At 37.5% G+C, this 18,322-nt stretch overlaps 1 pseudogene; it reads left to right on the top strand.

The window, feature by feature from the left end:
• Positions 1-3,191: 3,191 nt before the first annotated feature.
• LOC113428933 (vomeronasal type-2 receptor 26-like) lies at positions 3,192-16,132 on the top strand (annotated as a pseudogene).
• Positions 16,133-18,322: the final 2,190 nt, after the last annotated feature.

Genomic DNA, 18,322 nt, shown 5'->3' on the forward strand with positions numbered 1-18,322 from the left:
TCTTTCCTATACATTCAGTTCTTTCGCCACTTTGAGATAGGCCTTGGGATATCTCCACAGGGAAAGCTCGCGACGAAAACCATGTGGTTTTTTGAATGTATTCCACCCCGAGGAACATGAAAACGAGCTTAATTTTGAAATCCGAGGTCAGATTCAAAAGTTATGCATACCTGTAAATTTGAGTTCTTTCCTATACATTCAGTTCTTTCGCCACTTTGAGATAGGCCTTGGGATATCTCCACAGGGAAAGCTCGCCGACGAAAACCATGTGGTTTTTTTGAATGTATTCCACCCCGAGGAACATGAAAACGAGCTTAATTTTGAAATCCGAGGTCAGATTCAAAAGTTATGCATACCTGTAAATTTGAGTTCTTTCCTATACATTCAGTTTTTTCGCCACTTTGAGATAGGCCTTGGGATATCTCCACAGGGAAAGCTCGCCGACGAAAACCATGTGGTTTTTTGAATGTATTCCACCCCGAGGAACATGAAAACGAGCTTAATTTTGAAATCCGAGGTCAGATTCAAAAGTTATGCATACCTGTAAATTTGAGTTCTTTCCTATACATTCAGTTCTTTCGCCACTTTGAGAAGGCCTTGGGATATCTCCACAGGGAAAGCTCGCCGACGAAAACCATGTGGTTTTTTGAATGTATTCCACCCCGAGGAACATGAAAACGAGCTTAATTTTGAAATCCGAGGTCAGATTCAAAAGTTATGCATACCTGTAAATTTGAGTTCTTTCCTATACATTCAGTTTTTTCGCCACTTTGAGATAGGCCTTGGGATATCTCCACAGGGAAAGCTCGCCGACGAAAACCATGTGGTTTTTTGAATGTATTCCACCCCGAGGAACATGAAAACGAGCTTAATTTTGAAATCCGAGGTCAGATTCAAAAGTTATGCATACCTGTAAATTTGAGTTCTTTCCTATACATTCAGTTCTTTCGCCACTTTGAGATAGGCCTTGGGATATCTCCACAGGGAAAGCTCGCCGACGAAAACCATGTGGTTTTTTGAATGTATTCCACCCCGAGGAACATGAAAACGAGCTTAATTTTGAAATCCGAGGTCAGATTCAAAAGTTATGCATACCTGTAAATTTGAGTTCTTTCCTATACATTCAGTTCTTTCGCCACTTTGAGATAGGCCTTGGGATATCTCCACAGGGAAAGTCTCGCCGACGAAAACCATGTGGTTTTTTGAATGTATTCCACCCCGAGGAACATGAAAACGAGCTTAATTTTGAAATCCGAGGTCAGATTCAAAAGTTATGCATACCTGTAAATTTGAGTTCTTTCCTATACATTCAGTTCTTTCGCCACTTTGAGATAGGCCTTGGGATATCTCCACAGGGAAAGCTCGCCGACGAAAACCATGTGGTTTTTTGAATGTATTCCACCCCGAGGAACATGAAAACGAGCTTAATTTTGAAATCCGAGGTCAGATTCAAAAGTTATGCATACCTGTAAATTTGAGTTCTTTCCTATACATTCAGTTCTTTCGCCACTTTGAGATAGGCCTTGGGATATCTCCACAGGGAAAGCTCACGACGAAAACCATGTGGTTTTTTGAATGTATTCCACCCCGAGGAACATGAAAACGAGCTTAATTTTGAAATCCGAGGTCAGATTCAAAAGTTATGCATACCTGTAAATTTGAGTTCTTTCCTATACATTCAGTTCTTTCGCCACTTTGAGATAGGCCTTGGGATATCTCCACAGGGAAAGCTTCGCCGACGAAAACCATGTGGTTTTTTGAATGTATTCCACCCCGAGGAACATGAAAACGAGCTTAATTTTGAAATCCGAGGTCAGATTCAAAAGTTATGCATACCTGTAAATTTGAGTTCTTTCCTATACATTCAGTTCTTTCGCCACTTTGAGATAGGCCTTGGGATATCTCCACAGGGAAAGCTCGCCGACGAAAACCATGTGGTTTTTTGAATGTATTCCACTAGACAGAACCTTGACATATGAAAGAAGATAGGTAAACAAATTAGCTCTTCTGCAGACTTTTTAATTAAAGGACAAGGCTGAGCATTTGAAAAAAACATTCATTGTGTGCCATGAACACAATCAATTTGGAGTAACTTTGGAAGAAACCGAGGTTCAGATTTCCTGGGGTTGTAGTCTGGCTGTCCTGAAACAGCTGACTAGACCTTGTAAGTACAATGGAGAAGGTTCCATTCTTCTGACTAATGTACCCAATGAAATCAGATCTCTGTGGCTGGAGTTTTCATGTTTATCGGGTACATCATATCGGGTACAACTAAGTGAAAACCAACTCTAAGTATTTCCCATGGTTTCAGCATAATTAAAAGAATAAATGATTCTCTCCCCAAGTGTCATAGGTCACATTGTCCAATTAGCATAATTGGCAGGCTCCTTGGTTGCTCCTCTTCATCTCCAACCAACACCTGTTGAGATGACCTTGGTTGCAATGGCAAAATTCTGTGTTCTGTCTGCAAAGCATTCCAATCTTAGCCCCTCCCACCATACTGTGTGGCAGCTGAAAAATGGCAAAATAGTTTCAGCCAGTTTCGGTTCAAAGTGGACAGCAGGGTTTTCTGATGGAGCAAGGGTTGGAATAGAAGATACCTTCCAACTCTGTTTTTGGTTAATCTATTATGATTTTAATAATGATTACAGAAAATAGATAAACAAATTAGCTCTTCTGCAGAAATGCTAACCAAAGGACAAGGCTGAACATTTGACAGACACTCATTATGTGCCATGAAAACAAATAATTTTGACCAACTTTCAAGCAAACTCTGACATTTCACAATGTTCAGATTTTCTGAGGCTGTCGAGCTGCTTCACTGCTGACTAGATCTTAACAAGTACTGAGGAGACAGTTTCATTCCTCTGCATAATACTACTCATCAATTCCTTCATGAATGAATGTTTTTCCCTACTGAGTGCCTGGAGGACAGACTATCAGAAGTCTCAAAGCAATCAACTTGTGATGGTCCTCTGGTTAGCACTGATGGAGGAGACAAAAAAATAGTGTTTAAGCTGATAGGTTGGGCCCAATCCATGGATCACTCATTTAAAGTTGTTCAAATTAATAGTGGTTATAAGGCCCAAAGTCATGCCATATTATGAGAAGCAGAAGGTTGAAAGTGATATAGAAAAAACTCCAGAGAAAGTGGTGTACATGCACACAAAAGTACACTGAAATAATCTGACATGACAGGCAAGAGCAATGAGTCCCATTTAAGAGCTAAACTGAATAAAGAAAATGACGCCCAAGGTGAGATGCGTTGGAGGGTCACTGACACAACAATAGGAAAAGCTATTATAGCTTAGCATATAGTGTGTTACATTACTCTAAGGGGGTTAGCACAATGTCAGCATTTGCCCCCAACAATCTGAGTCCTCATTTTCCTGGCCTTGGAAGAATGGAAGTCTAGGTCAACCTTGAATCAACCAGGATCATCTCTATCTATTGGACTGGACAGAATATGTGCCTACTTCTTAAAAATGCTATCCACTGCCATAGCCAAACCTCTAAGCATAATCTTTGAAAAATCTTTCAGGACCAGCTCCTTGCCAAAACTATGGTCACAAGCCACGGTCATCCCCATTTTCAAAAAGGGGAGACACGAGTCTGGTTGAAAATTACAGACCAATCTCTCCATGCTGCGTCACCTGTAAAGTCATGGAATCAATTATTAACCAATCCATTATCCTCCACTTAGAGACAAACAACCTACTCTCTAATAAACAATTTGGTTTCAGAAAAATACTATCCTGTAATCTGCAACTCTTACACTGCAGAAACATATGGACTACACAACTCAACCAGGGCAAAGCAATAGACGCAATCTACATAGACTTCTGTAAAGCCTTTGATTCAGTGGTACATGACAAACGACTACTAAAACTAAAATCTTATGGTATCTCTGGACACCTGCATAACTGGATAGAAGCATTCCTGTCAAACAGACAACAAATGGTCAAAATTGGGAGCGTCTATCAAATTCTGTACCTGTCAACAGTGGTGTCCCCAGGGCAGTGCTAGGACCAACTCTCTTCATAATCTCTACATAAATGACCTCTGTGATCATATTAAGAGCAACTGTGTCCTCTTTGCTGATGATGTAAAGCTATTCAACACCACCGACAACTGCTACCCTTCAAAAGACCTCGACTATGTATCAGAATGGTCAAACAAATGGCAACTTCAAATCTCAAAAATAAATGCTCTGTCCTACATATTGGCAAAAAAATATATCAGAAAATAAAAATACAAGCTGAATAGTCAAGATCTTATTGATGATCCAAACTCTGTCAAGGACCTTGAGTTATCCTAATGATCTAAGTGCTAAATCCCACTGTAACTGCATAGCCTAAAAAAAGCATTAAGAGTTGTTAACCTAATCCTACATAGCTTTTTCTCTGGTAATATCAGACTACTAATGGTCTACCATTTGCTAGACCAATACTTGAATACAGCTCATCAGTCTGGAACCCGCATTACATATCTGATTGAGATATATTGAAAAAGTCAGTCGAGAAAGTCCAGAAATATTTCACAAGAAGAGTTCTCCACCTCTACTCATTGCAGAATACCTTATGCCACCAGACTTGAAATTCTAGACCTAGAAAACCAAGAACTATGCCGCCTTCGGTCCGATCTAAGTATAGTATATAAAATCATACATTGCAATGTCCTTCCTGTCAATGAATACTTCAGCTTCAACCATAACAGCACAAGAGCAAACAATAGATACAAACTCAAGGTTAATCACAGCAAACTTGATTGCAGGATATATGACTTCAGCAACAGAATGGTCAATGTCTGGAATACTCTATCTAACTCTGTGGTTTCTTCCCCAAACCCCAAAAACTTTAACCTTAGACTGTCTACTATTGAGCTCACCCCTTTCCTAAAAGGTCTGAAGGTCTGAATTTTATGTGATTCTGCCTAAACTCAAATTCTCCTATTGGCCATCAATATGGTCATCCTAATCTTTCTTCTTTATCTTAGCCCACAAAGACAAAAGTGGCAATAATTATTTAATCTTTTGCTTTCTTACTGCTGTGCTATACGATAGGGATTCCAAGTTACAGTTTTCATTGCCTTCCCCTGCAATTATGTAAATAATTGCTACTTCTCAAGCGCAATTCCAGCAGATTTCCCAAAATTAAAAAAGAAAAACAGCTGATGTGCACGTTCAAACATGGTTATAAAACCCCTTTACTCCTTGTCATTCAAATCTGGGCTAGCTAAGGGAAGAATCAAATGTGGCTCAGTTTTTTTTATTTTATTTTCCTTTCCATGCTATGACACTTCTCATTGTGAAATTTTGCTGGAACACTTTGCTTAAATCAATTCAGTGGCAGTGATAAGGTTCTTGATGGGGATATGACCACCTAATCTGCATGATATTATTATTATTACTAGATGATGATATTAGAAGTTTTGTTTTTATTTTTATCTTATGTGGGAAACAATATCAATGCACTAGAGATTGCTTTCCACCTGATTCCCCCTTCCTATTCCTCATGAATCCTATCAGCCAGGTGACTTCCTTATAGGTGGGATTACTTCTCAGATGTTGTACTTTTTCATAAACTTTCCTTCCAAAACAACCTTCACAGGACCAGTGCTTCCAGTCTCCAATGTAAGAAATTCTTGGACCTGAATTTTAGAGTAGCTCCATTCTCTTTTCTATGAAAGAAAAGAGTTGGTTAGGCAACTCTTCAAATCACAAGGTTTGGTTATATGTAAATTTAATGAATGTATATAGGAGTGAATGAACGAATGCATGAGTTCAAAAGCTTATTCGTGCAACTTCTAAGGATGAATGAAAGGAAGTGGGAAATGAGTAAAGACTAACCACTCTTGTGTTCTCTCCAATTACACTTCTAACATATTATAACTGGAGTACCTATGATTGAATAACTACGGTATTTTCAAGGTAACTCTTATTTGATTCAATTAGCTGCATCCATCTGATAATCCCATTTCTCTTCCTGGATGATTTAACCCAAGGACACAAATATATACTGTATATTCATCATTTGGAGAGAATGGAGTTACAGTTAACCCTTTGGGATAAGCAAAAATATCCCATTTCTACCCAAGAGTAAGAAAGGACAAGCCAAATAAATTTAAAATATAAATAGAAAAAAGGAGGAAATTACTTAAAACTATGTTTAAGGGCGTGCATAAGTGCACCATCATGCCTACCATCCCTGTCCTATTGTCTCCATTTTATTCATACCTATTTCCTGTATTCTTACTCATGTTTATCCTTATATCTATTATCTTGTAAGTGATTGACAAATCAAATAAATAAAAATAAAATAAAATAAGTATGCCAAGTGTAAATTATTATTTCATATCATTGACTATATTTCTGCATAATCTTTGTTATCCTTGCAAAACATTCTTGCTTCCACCACACCTCTATATGGATTCATAAGTTCTTTATGATTGTTGGACATACAAGTTCCATACAAGGCAAATTACAGATACTTTACCTTTTGGTTGGGTGGTGGTTGCACCATTGAGTCAGTCTTGACTCAATCAATGAATCAATCAAAGGAGCTGAAAGGGACTTTGGAGGTCTTCTAGTGCAACTCCTGTTCAAGCAGAATTTCCTATATCATTTCAGACAAGGGAATGTCCAGCCTTTTCTTAAAAACCTCCAGTGATGAATAATCTACAACTTCTGGTGGCAAGCTGTTCCACTGGTTAATTGTTCTTACTGTTGAGAAGTTTCTCCTTAATTCCAGGTTGCTTCTCTCCTTGATTAGTTTCTATTCTTTGTTTCTTGTTTTGCCTTTTGGTGCTTTGGAAAATATCTTCACCCCACTCTTCTTTGTGGCAGCCCCTCAAATACTGGAATGCTGCTATCATGTCTCTTCTAGTCCTTCTTTTCATTAGACTAGCCAAAACCAAATGCTGTTCTTCATATGTTTTAGTCTCCAGATCTTTAATCATCTTAGTTGCTCTTCTCTGGACTTTTTCCAAAGTCTCAGTATGTTGTTTGTAATGTCAATGGGTACTGCCTGGACTAATCCATTCAATTTTCTTGGCAATATTTCCTAAATACTGCCTTCTTTTTCCAAGGATTGAAGGACAATAACTGGTCCAAGATCTGGCTTGGTGCTCCAGGCAGAGCGAGAACTCTTGGGCTGCTTGTTTCTAGGCCGATTCCTTAATCACTACACCAAACAGATTCTCACCCTATCAATTAACAGTATGTTACAATAACAACCCCGTTGTATGTGTTATATGTTAAAAGTCCATCTTTTGAGGATCTCATTCGATTCTTTCAGATAGAATTATCCCAGTCTTCCTTCCTCTTGATTCATTCATATTTCCTTCCATCTGTTTTGATTCATCCCATGTTCTATCTCTTTTTTGATAAGTTTTTTTTTAACTTGAACATATCATCTTCCATTAAAGAGTGTATCATCTGGGTACAAATGTCTCTGTGCTATTACAATCAAGATTTACAATATTCATTACTTTGATAATAATTTCTAATTGTACAATATTAATAATCAGCATTATAACTCTATTCATTTCTCCCTCTTAACATATCTTCTAATGAAAATATAATATAATATTAGGTATGATTATGTTAATAATCATATATAATAATCATATTGTTTACGTCTCTATCTTAACATATTTATTTTATTTTATTTCACTATTCTCCATTTTTCTCACTTCTATTTTTATTCTCCAACCATCCATAAAATAGCTCATATAATATTCAGTTTGTTCTTTCTCCTTTGTAGAGTTAATCTGTTCATTTCTGCCCATTCTAATATTTTCCTAATCACATTTTCATCTGTAGGGATCGCATCACTTTTCTAATTTTGTGCAAATACAATTCTAGCTGCAGTTAATACATGTATAATTAAATATACATTTCCTTTGCTGCAAGTTTTGGGCAAAATCCCCAACAAAAATATTTCTGGTTTTAAAGCAATATGCTGCATTAGCATCTTTTCCAACCAAATTTCAATTTTTGTCCCATATTTTTTTTGCCTCTACATATGTCCACCACAAGCCCAAGTTCTATTTCTATGACCAATCCATCTCAGTGTGTAAAGAAGTGTGTGACTGTGGTGGAAACAAGGATCAGTTCCATAGCTTTCTTCGTGTATATCTGAATGCTTATCTATTATACTTTGTCCCAAAGGTGCTTTTCATGAGGCAACTGGACTTTCTGGTTTTTCTTTGAAGATGTTTCGCTTCTCATCCAAGAAGCTTCTTGGCTACTGTACTTTGCTTTGGAAGTCCCATACAAAAGAGATGTCTTTGAAGCACTTTTTAAAAGCAGCTCGTGGCTGCTTTAAAGCTTCACCAGGGAGGGTGCTTTTCTTATCCAATCTTGTTTCCAAATTGTATAAGTGCATTTATCTATTTTCTCTTTTGGAACTTATATTTTTTTGAGTAAAAATAAAAAGATTCCAAAGCATTTCTTTGAAATAATACTGACATCCCTATTATTTATAGTCTATGCATTGATTCCAAAGTTAACTAACCTTTCAGGAATTCACCTAAATTCCTACTATTCTTTTTAGTCTTATACTAAAATCTTGGGCGATTCCTCCTCTCCTTCTGAGTATTTTTGCAGCTTGTCCCCACAAATCTTAACCAACAGCTCATTTTGACACCCCCTCCCCAATTTTAGATTGCTTGTAGTAAGTAAAATGGATCCAGAGACTGATTTAAAAAAACAAAACAATTATATGGGTTGTACAATCTGAACATAACTTTCTTTCAGCATAGTGACAAAATTCTACCAACATGTCCTGAGCTTGGCATTTGCAGTAAATGAGATTAACCAAAATCCTCAGATCTTGCCCAATGTCAGCCTCGGGTTTCACATCTATGATAGTTACTACAATGAGAAGATGAGTTATCGGACCACATTGGACCTACTTTTCAAATTCCATAGTTTTGTCCCCAACTATGTATGCAACATCCAGAAAAATCTCATGGCCATCATTGGTGGACTTGGCTCTGATATTTCCTTCCACATGTCTGACATCTTAACCCTTTATAAAATTCCACAGGTAAGATCTTCAAGGGCATTTTTGTCTCTTCTAAGTCTATATTTTGACTCTTGGTGACTGCCTAGGTAACTCCCTACAGTTTTCTTGCCAAGATTTCAGAAGCAGTTTGCTGTTGCTTCCTTCTTATGGTTGAGAAAGAGTGACTGGTCCAAGGTCAACCAAATAGCTTCATGCCAAATGAAGGATTAGAACTCATAATCTTCTGGTTTGCAACCCAATGCCTTAATTAACTCTCACGCCACTATGAAGGATACATTGATTTGATTATGAATTAAGATGGAATAGATACCCATGCAATTTGTTCATTTTTAGTATATGGAGTTTTTAAAAAAGGAAGAAAGATTTGATTGGCAACGAATGTTTGACTCTATTGAAAATGAAGCCAAGTTTTTGTGGTTTAAAGGATTTTGACAAAAAGAGCAGTGAAATAAGGCAGAATAATGGATTTGAACAGGTTTCGTCATTGTTAGTCTTCTCATAGAAATAGTTTCATTTTCCCATAGACCAGCACTATTTAGTTTCAATGAAGAACAGACATTCAAATCATGATCTGAGTCTCCATGTTCTAAAAAGGCAGTCATAAAGACTTAGAGATGTTTCTTAAATATACCTGCCTTTCCTTTCAGCTCACATATGGTTCTTTTGCCTCTGAACAAAACAACCCAACATTGTTTCCTTCCTTTTATCGCATGGTCTCAAATGAAGCCCATCAGTATACAGGAATTGTCCAATTACTGAAGCATTTTGGATGGATCTGGATTGGACTCATTGTTTTGAGGGATGAGAGTGGTGATTATTTCTTGCAAACTTTGGAACCTTTATTTTTCCAGAATGGAATCTGTTCTGCCTTCATACTAAGAATCCCAAGCCAAGGTCGTTTGCTTTCTTTCCCTGAAATCAGTGAGTTTTCCTCAAGCATCTATAAATCTTTCATGGACTACAAAGCCAAAATATTTATCGTGTATGGAGAAACGCTTACAGTGATGTGGCTTAGTACGTTAATGTTTCAGAGTCCGTCTGGTTACTCGGACAACATATCAGTTGGGAGGTTGTGGATTGTGACTGCGCAGATTGATTTCACAGTCATGGGCCTTGTAACCAGCTGGGATTCAGAATTTTTCCAAGGCACCATTTCCTTTGAAGTCCCTTCAAATGAACCTCTAGGGTTTCAGACATACCTCCAGAAGCTTAAATGCTGCTCAACACACGATGACCATTTTCTAAAAGACTTTTGGGAGCAAGCCTTCCACTGTAAATTTTCAAATTCCAATGGGTCAGTGGGACACAATGAATTATGCACTGGGAAAGAGAAGTTGGAGATGCTTCCAGGTTCTGTTTTTGAAATGCAGATGACTGGCCACAGCTACAGCATCTTTAATGCTGTCTATCTTTTGGCACATGCTTTACATGCAATGACTTCATTTAGTTCCCACAATCAAGCATCCGTGAAAAGGAAAAGACAAGCATATCAAGATCTTCAACCTTGGCAGGTAATAAGGATCATGGTGGCTTCTCTGGTTAGGACACTGGGCTGAGGATTCACAAGCTCACATTCAAGACCAGAGTGTGTTCCTTTGTGGTGAGATGAGCTCCCATCATTCACTTCAACTTTTGCTAACCTAGCAATTCAAAAGCAAGTAATCACAATTATATAAATAGGTACCACTTCAGTAGATGCATTAACATGAAAGGAGAGGCCAACTGGGTATCCCCAAGACAACAGTAATGTCACCAGCTAATTTTTTCAACCTGGAAGCCTCTTAGATGCTTCAGACGCAAATGGGATGAGGCTAGATAATTTCTCAAAAATGAAATAACTTTATTATTAGGAACACGTTTTTGGTAAATGAAATAGACTTCAACCTTGATCTTCAACCGTGGCAGGTAATTTCTACATAATGAAATGGCTTTATTATCAGGAACTTTTTAGTAAATGAAACAGGGTTTAGAATAGAATAGAATAGAATAGAATAGAATAGAATAGAATAGAATAGAATAGAATAGAATAGAATAGAATAGAATAGAATAGAATTCTTTATTGGCCAAGTGTGGTTGTCTTTGATGCATAAGCAGTGTACATAAAGGAAAAATAAAATGCATTCATCAAGAATCATAAGATACAATACATAGTGATTGTCATGGGTTATTAATAAGCAATCAAATCATACTAGGGAACAAATAAAACAATATAAATTGTAAAGATACGAGCAATATGGTTATAGTTATAAGTTGGAGGAGACAGGTAATCGGAAGGATGAGAATAATAATAATAATACAGTCTTACTAAGTAGTTTGACAGTGTTGTGGAATTAGTTGTTTAGCAGAGTGATGACATTCAGGAAAAAACTGTCCTTGTGTCTAATTGTTCTGGTGTGCAGTGCCCTATAGTGTCGTTTTGAGGGTAGAAGTTGAAACAATTTATGTTCAGTATGTGAGGGATCTGTAAATATTTTCAAAGCCCTCTTTTTGATTCATGCAGTATACAGGTCCTCAATGGAAGGCAGGTTGGTAGCATTTTTTATTTTTTTTTGCAGTTCTAATTATCCATTGAAGTCTGTGTCTATCTTGTTTGGTTGCAGAGCCAAACCAGACAGTTATAGAGGTGCAGATGACAGACTTAATAATTCCTCTGAATTAACAGTTCTTTGGCAGCAATATATAGCAATATTGATCAACAACGAGAACTGTAGCTTGTGTCAATTTTCACATTACATGTTACATGTGATGTTTTAGATACATGTTAGCTATGTGTTACATTTAGCTATGTGTTACATGTGATTTTTGTTTTCCTTTTCCTGACAGCTTCACCGGTTCCTTCAAGTCATTTTCTTTTAACAACTCAGCTGGAGAAAGTGTGACTTTTAATGATAGATTGGAGGTTGCCACTGGCCTGGATATAATGAAGATGGTGATATTCCCAAATAACTCCTTCACTAAAATAAAAGTTGGGAGAATAGATTCCAAAGAAGAGCAAACCTTCAGCTTTTATCAAGATAAAAAGAGCTGGCACAGGCATTTCAACCAAGTGCGGTTCCTCAATTTTAATTGGCCATTCCATCATCTGCAAAAGCATTTGATGGATAAAACATTTCTTCTGGCTTAGGAACTAGCCCTCTATGGGTAGTTATATTTTGAAATGAAGAGAAGAACTCTTTTTCCACATCACAGTATAGAAGGAGAACCATGTTTATCTTAGATTAGCTAGATCGGGGTGTCAAACTGGATTTCTTCAGGGGCCAGATCAGCATTGCAATTCTCCTACATTGGCTGGGGGGGGCAGTTGTGGTGGGGACAGATGTCTCTTGCAGCACACTACTGGCCAAAACAGCATGCCGGGGGTCAACACATGACCTCATTTTCACCCCCCATGGCCTCCTGCAGCACTCTGCCAGCTGTTTTCTGGCCCATTTCCAGGCCAATTTTCAGGGCATTTTCAGGTCTTTTTTTGCCTGTTTTGGGGGCATTTTGAGCCATTTTCTCAGCTGTTTTTTGTCCCTTTTTGTCCCATTTTTGGGCCATTTTCCAGCCCATTTTCCAGCCTGTTTTGGGGCCTTTTTCAGACTGTTTTGGGGCCTTTTTCAGACTGTTTTCCAGGCCATTTTTTATGCCATTTTCAGCCCATTTTTGGCTGGCAGAATGCTGCAGGAGGCCATGGAGGGTGAAAATGAGGCACAGGCGGGCTACACACAGCCCATTTTAGCTTTCAGTGGCACCATGGGATGGTCATTTTGTATTTCCAGTCTGGCCCCGTGGGCTGGATTTAAGCACCCCATGGGCCGGATGTGATCCACAGGCCGAGAAATTGACATCCCTGAACTAGATGGTTGAAGACTCTTATATCATCTATCATTAAGCTGTCTCAGCAAACGCAATGGGTCTTTACCATATCATAAAGATTAATTGAAAAAAGTACTGCTCTGGCATATATGGAACCTACATCTGCCTAATCAATCTATCTTCCCCTTTCCCTGCCTCACCCCACTTTAAATCCTATATCAGTTTAGCCATTCTATGCATCTGATGAAGTTAGCTGTGGCTAATGAAAATGTATGGCTTTTAATGGTATTTGTAAGTTAAAATGAATGCTACTGGACTCTTTGTGGGTGCTTTTTTATTAAGTAATATTACAATTTTTGAAAACCAGTTTTTCGATCCTAAATTATTTTCACATTTATGGATAGGTTCTGCCCTTTTCTCTGTGTAGTGATCCTTGCCAGCCCGGATACCAAAAGAAAAAGAAGGAAGGGGAGAAATTCTGCTGCTATGATTGTGTTCCCTGCCCTGAAGGGAAGATTTCACATGAAATAGGTAATGTAGTACAATAAACAGAACAGAAACAAAGATGATTAGGGGACTGGAGGCTAAAACATATGAAGAACGGTTACAGGAATTGAGTTTGTCTAGTTTAATAAAAAGGAGTAGGGTGACATGAAAGTAGTGTTCCAATATCTCATGGGCTGCCACAAAGAAAAGGGAGTCAAACTATTCTCCAAAGCACCTGAAGGCAGGACAAGAAACAATGGGTGGAAACTAATCAAGGACAGAAGCAACCTAGAACTAAGGAGAAACTTCCTGGCATTTAGAACAATTAACCAGTGGAACAACTTGCCTCCAGAAGTTGTGAATGCTCCAACACTGGGAGTTTTAAAGAAGAGATTGGATAATCATTTGTTTGAAGTGGTGTAGGATTTCCTGCCTAAGCAGGACTACGTTGTACTTGAAGGACTCCAAGGTCCCTTCCAACTCTGTTATTGTGTAAATATTAACAACATGCATTCACTGCAAGCGAACATGTCTGAAATATGTTTTTGTATTAGTCAGCCAGGAAAATTTGCGAGAAGAAACTGATTCCTAGTATAATGATTTTCAGTTGGGTCATTAGTGAGAAATCAACAAAAGAAATATACTTTGTATAGGTCTATGGACAGTGTCAGTCATGGTTGTCCCAAACATGCTTATTTTCAAATGGTTCTGAAGAAGCTACTTGGATGAAAAGTGAAACATCTTCAAGGAAAAAAAAGGCCAGTTGCCTTTTGAAAAAGACATTTGGGACGCACTATATATGTGTGTGAATATATATCTATACACACAGAGAGAGGGGGTGGAGGGAGGGAGGGAGGGAGGGAGAGAAAAATACACACATTGATATATATGTGGCTTCATGAAAAGCAGCAGCCTTATTATTAACAAGACCTTGGGAGATCCTTCCCATAATAACATTAGTTGCATAGATATATTTCCACCATGTTATTTTCTCTTAAGTTAAGAACACTTATTGAAAATACAAAAAAAGAATAAATCATAAGCAAACAAAATTAAAGGCAGAACTGGAAAAGAAATCTAAATAATCTAATATTATTAGATAATAATCTAATAATATTATTAGATTATTATCTAATAATAATATTAGATAATAATCTAATATTATTATGAAATCTAATAATCTGATATAAATTTATTTCATATCAATACTATTCATGATATTTTTCTGTGCATTTTTATTGACAAAGCATCTTTGCATCCACCATGCACTACTTCATTCACTGTTTTATCTCCTTGAGAATCTCATACCAACAATCTCCCCCTTCTTCATGGTTCCTTCCTATATTTGTTCTGTGATTTGAACCCTTCTCTATGATCAAAACATACCAATGTACTTCTTATCTACAGCTCACTCACTTTCATATTCAGTCCAGATTAATTCAATATTTCCTTTCATGTTTATCCCACATTCTTCTCATTGAAACTCATTCCCAATGAATGCTGCTTCCTTTTACATTTCTTCTGACCTGACCAACACTCATTTAAATGGAACAAACTGGACCAAAGCATACACTCACCCCATAGCCATTTCTTTGTTCTTTGGACAAACCTTCTTTTCAATAGGTAACATCGTAGCTTGGGTAATGAAACATCTTCAAGAAAACAACCAAACTCAGAGAACAACAAAAACCTCCTTAAACCTTCTTTTCAGAGGAAGAATATACTCTATAAACTTTAAAGGCACCAAATAAGAGTTAATCCTATACTTGCTAAGCGTTTGGTTAAATACCAACAGCATACAACATAAAGACATAGGATAACACATCAATGTTCAACGGGGAGGGATTAGGTTCAATAGAATATGGAAATGTCTCTTGGACCACACATGGTCAATGTTATAATTTCTTTTTTTCAATGTCCAGATATGGTTGACTGTTCCCCATGCCCAGAAGATCAATATCCAAGCAAGAAGCAAGATCAATGTGTTCTCAAGACTTTAAATTTTCTGTCTCATAAAGAGCCATTAGGGATGAGTTTAGCCTTGGTTGGGAATAGCCTATTTATAACTACAGCCTTTGTCCTTAAAACTTTTGTTAAGCACCAAGACACTCCAATCGTCAAAGCCAATAACCGGGAATTGACATTTACACTCCTTCTATCCCTTCTCCTTTGCTTTCTTTCACCTTTACTGTTTTTTGGGCAGCCTAACAAGTCCACTTGCTTTCTTTGCCAAACTGCTTTTGGCATTGTTTTTGCGGTGGCCGTTTCTTGTGTATTAGCTAAAACTATCACCGTAGTTGTAGCTTTCATGGCCACCAAACCAGGGTCCAACATGAGGAAATGGTTGGGAGAAAATTGGCCAGTTCCATTGTTATTTCCTGCACCCTTGTTCAAGCAAGTATTTGTTCTTGGTGGATGGCAATCTCTCCTCCTTCCCAAATTTGGATATGCATTCTCTCACTAGTGAAATCATAGCAGAATGTAATGTGGGATCTTCTGTCATGTTCTATCTTGTCCTGGGCTACTTAGGATTTCTAGCCATCATTAGTTTTATGGTGGCTTTTTTTGCCAGAAAGTTGCCAGATGCTTTCAATGAAGCCAAGTTTATCACCTTCAGCATGCTGATGTTTTGTAGTGTTTGGTTGACTTTTGTCCCTACCTATCTGAGCACAAAGGGGAAGTATATGGTGGCTGTGGAGATCTTCTCCATCCTAGCATCCAGTGGTGGATTGCTATCTTGTATCTTTTTCCCCAAATGCTACATTATTCTGTTGAGACCTAAATTAAACAACAAGCAGCAGTTAAGAAAAAGCAATTAAGCAAAGTTTATGTGTTCATTGTGTGGTATGTATATATGTATGTATATATGTTTGTGTCTGTGTATGCATGTATTTAATTAGTAACTTAATACAACAGCTTATATGTTGCTCAAACCTACAGACTCTACATATTTGTGTTGAAATGTTTAAGAGACCTAGGGAACACATTGGAAAGAATGGGACTGTTACAGAAAAGAAATCCTTAATCCAGGGGATGAGGGAGTTTTAGAAAGACACTCAGTCAAACTTCATCTAAACTGTGCTGGAGAACTGCTTTAGTAGACTTTGAAAATTCTGATTTTATATACCATCATCAGGCTTCTGTATTGTGTTCATCTGTGAGACGAACACAATACAGAAGCCTGATGATGGCAGATGAGATTCTGACGAAACATTGCTACAACTTTAAAAGCACAACTATAATGACGTGGGAAAATACCAGAACAAAGCTGAATACCATACTATCCATATCCATATCCATATCCGTATCCGTATCCGTATCCGTATCCATATCTATCTATCTATCTATCTATCTATCTATCTATCTATCTATCTATCTATCTATCTATCTATCTATCATCAGTGACTATAATATATGTACGTTTTTATGTTGGTGTGTGTGTATAATATGAATGGCTGTTGGTTCCTAATTTCCTAAAAAGTTGTATTTTCAAAACTGGAAGAAGTACCTCTCCATATTGAATTAGGAAATATTCCTCAACAATTGCTACCTCTCTGGAGCGGAAAAAATATATACATTCTTTTCCTGAATGTTTTAATCCCTACTTCTGGATGCTTTAATTTTTATGAGTATTTATTCATTTTTGCTCATTATGTGCTACATTAGAGAACAAACTGGCAAAAAATAAAGCAGTTTAGCTAACCCTGCCTTCTAACTTCCTGTCTCCAGTAAGGCAGCAGGGCTTCTCTAATCTTAGGCTTCCTCTTTAATAAAATATAGTGAGCCATTTCAACATAATTACTCTAGTTATTTCAAGTCACCTTATAAATCCTCATCCTCTTGTCCTTCTGAATTCTTTTTTTAAAAATAGCTAATTGTATTTCCAATCCAGTTAAAACTTCTACCCACAAATATATTTCGAGTGTGAACAGAAGTGTCCCAATGCCATCTTATTAGGTCTAGAGTGACAATGTCGATGATGACATCACAAATGTCTGCAACATCCTCAGTGACTATCAAGCATCAACCATCTCCAATGATAAAATACTCAACATTTCCCGCAATGGCCTAGAGTTCAAAAACAGTGACAGCTCAATAGCCCCTTGCTTCTACAGAGTCATTTGCAAAAATGAATCAAGCAAATAAAAATTCATTTACACTATAAATTCACTTGCCAAGAGCAGCACCAACCATAAGAATCTCAGTTCTCACCGTGATCTAACGTTACAGCAACATGTACGATCCCGTGAACTATACTCTGAGCTCAAAAGACTCCATGAACAAGGAAATAACCTGTACATTGACTACCACACAAAATGTATCAAAAGCAAGAACTTCAACTTACACCTCAATAACCATCACCCCGACATCCAACATTAGGCATGCCCCTTACTTTCTCCAGACCCACTACTACATATCTAAAATGCAAACTACTCAACTCAAGAAGCCTCACAAACAAAATACTTGAATTCCTCATCTTATTAGGCATGACCACATTCAACATTATATTTGTTTATGAGATGTGGTTAAATGCATCTTTTCCAGATCCTATTACTACAGTTAGAGAATATCATATTTATCAGTCATATCACAAAATTTGTATAGGCGGTGGAGTTGCTATCTTCTACAAAAAATCCCTAAATATAAAAAAGATACAAATTACACAGGAACTTGCTCTTCCAGAGACCATCATCTGTGAACTGTCCTCAAATATGACAATCCGCTTACTATGCTACAGAACTCCTGCTTATGACACAGTTCATGCAAACAAGCTAACTTCACTGTTAACGTGAGCTGCCTCTTGCCCTCACCCTCTTATTTTCCTCTTATAAATTGGACATATATCTACCTCTTATAAATTGGACAATAAATGAATGTACATCCAAACCCATACATGGAACCCTGTACAATGCTGTTACTACACTGGGACTGGATCAAATAGCAACTAACAACACTAGACTCAATAACTGCCTCGACCTTATCTTCTGCAACAGCTCAAACTCAACATA

This window comes from Notechis scutatus, chromosome Z (assembly GCF_049901735.1).
Source record: "Notechis scutatus isolate UNSWTSFEM ecotype Mainland chromosome Z, rNotScu1.2, whole genome shotgun sequence".
In the NCBI taxonomy this organism is placed as follows: Eukaryota; Metazoa; Chordata; class Lepidosauria; order Squamata; family Elapidae; genus Notechis; species Notechis scutatus.